At 37.9% G+C, this 2,294-nt stretch overlaps 1 pseudogene; it reads left to right on the top strand.

The window, feature by feature from the left end:
• Positions 1–550: 550 nt before the first annotated feature.
• On the top strand, positions 551–1,483 carry LOC100587790 (annotated as a pseudogene).
• Positions 1,484–2,294: the final 811 nt, after the last annotated feature.

The raw sequence follows: 2,294 nt of genomic DNA, 5'->3' as shown, positions 1-2,294 counted from the left end.
TATTGTGCGAATTAACATGGACATCAACAATTCTGAACCAAATAGTGATTCACTAATCTGAATTCAGATGTAAAGAAGCTTTAATAATATCTTAACTAATTTATTGCTCTTTTATTTTTCTGTTTATAAGTGCCCAAAATGATACATGGTATCTTTAAAACTATGCCACGCTCAGTGGCTCACACTTGTAATCCCAGCACTTTGGGAGGCCGAGGCGGGTGGATCACGAGGTCAGGAGATCGAGACCACGGTGAAACCCTGTCTCTACTAAAAATACAAAAAATTAGCCACGCGTGGTCGCGGGCGCCTGCAGTCCCAGCTACTCGGAGAGGCTGAGGCAGGAGAACGCCGTGAACCCGGGAGGCAGAGCTTGCAGTGAGCCGAGATCGCACCACTGCACTCCAGCCTGGGTGACAGAGCGAGACTCCGTCTCAAAAAAAAATAAATAAATAAAAATAAAATAAAACTATGTTCCTTCTTGTGATTCCATCCTGTGCGGCTGTTTTCTGGAGCAGTAGTCTTTTATCTCTGTCTGCCTTCTCTACCACCTATGTGTGTGCCACCACCCATTGAAGATTCGATGGACATAGACATGAGCCCCTTGAGACCCTAAACTATCTTTTCAATTCTGAACTAAAGGCCAACAAAGATGATCACTTTGATGTGGATAATGACGAAAGTGAGCGCCAGATATCCTTAAGAATGGTGAGTTTAGGGGCTCGTGCAAAGGATGAATTACACATTGTTGAGGCAGAGGCGATGAATTATGAAGGCAGTCCAATTAAAGTAGCACCAGTGACTTTGAAAATGTCTGTATAGCCAACGGTTTCCTTTGGGGCTTTGAAATAACACCACCTGTGGTCTTAGAGTTGAAGCATGGTTCAGAGCCAGTGCATACTAGTAGACAGCACTTTGTAGCTGGGGAGAAAGACACACAGTCAGAAGATGAAAAAGAGGAGGATGTGAAACTCTTAGGCATGTCTGGAAGGCAATCGGCCCCTGGAGGTGGTAGCAAGGTTACACAGGATAAAGTAAAACTTACTGCTGATGAAAACGATGATGATTTTGATGATGAGGAAACTGAAGAAAAAGCTCCAGTGAAGAAATCTACACGAGATGTGCCAGCCAAAGGTGCAAAAAAATCAAAGCAGAATAGAAAAGATTCGAAACTGTCAACACCAAGATCAAAAGGTCAAGAATCCTTCAAAAAACAGGAAAAAAAAAAAAAAAAAAAACCTCCTAAAACGCCCAAAGGACTTACAAATCTACAAAAGATATGAAGACAAAAATGCATGCAAGTATAGAGAAAGATGGTTCTCTTTCCAAACTGGAAGTCAAGTTCATTAATTATGTGAAGAATTGCTTTTGGATGACTGACTAGTAGGCTATTCAAGATCTCTGGCAGTGGAGGAAGTCGCTTTAAGAATATAATTTAAACAGTTTGGCAAAATTTTTCATCTTATTTCATTTCTTTAACAGTTGATATCTGGCTGTCCTTTATATTCCCCTACTGTGTTTGATACATGTTCTTCAGATTCCATTGCCAAGAATATGTTGTCCAAAATGCCTGTTTAGTTTTGTAAAGATGGAACTTTGCCTTTTGCTCGGTTTCAAATATGTATAGAATGTTATGACAGGACATAGTAGTAGTGGCAGTCAAACACGGATATTGTGGGGAGACAAAAATATACATGTGAAATAAACTTAATATTTTAATTAAAAAAATATGAGTAGATCTAAGAGCTCTTTCTACAAATATAAAATAAAATATACAAGGACTAATAAATCATTGAGTCATAGTTTAATTGTAATAAACATAAAATAATGTTTTTGTCTTACAATGGATGACATATTAGGCTTAACAAAATAAGGTAAATTCTCAAATATGAATATGAATATTGTGTTTGACTTTGGAGTCCCATCCATAAAAAGAAAGCTGACAATCTTCCACTCTTACTTCATTCTTCTATACCCTTTCCATGGTACTGGCAAGCTCTGACCAGGCAGACTAGGACAAAATCCCTTGAAATAGCAGATTAATAATACAGAAGAAACATGGATTCCTAGATGATTCCATAGGGCAAAGCCACCAGCCTATTTCAGGTACCCTTCTAAGTCTAGACTGTTACACATGAGGGAAACAAACTTCTATTGTATCAAGTCTGGTATTTCTATTGTATTAAGTTGGTCCATTTGAAATTTATATTTCTATTGAATTAAGTAAGTTTGGATTTCTCATGATTTACTTATCATAGAAATGCTAAGGAAAGGTACTATTATTATTCCCATTTTTA

The sequence above is a fragment of the Nomascus leucogenys genome, chromosome 11 (assembly GCF_006542625.1).
Source record: "Nomascus leucogenys isolate Asia chromosome 11, Asia_NLE_v1, whole genome shotgun sequence".
NCBI lineage: Eukaryota > Metazoa > Chordata > Mammalia > Primates > Hylobatidae > Nomascus > Nomascus leucogenys.
Note: the sequence above shows the minus strand (reverse complement) of the source record. Positions and strands in the feature narration are given on the sequence as shown.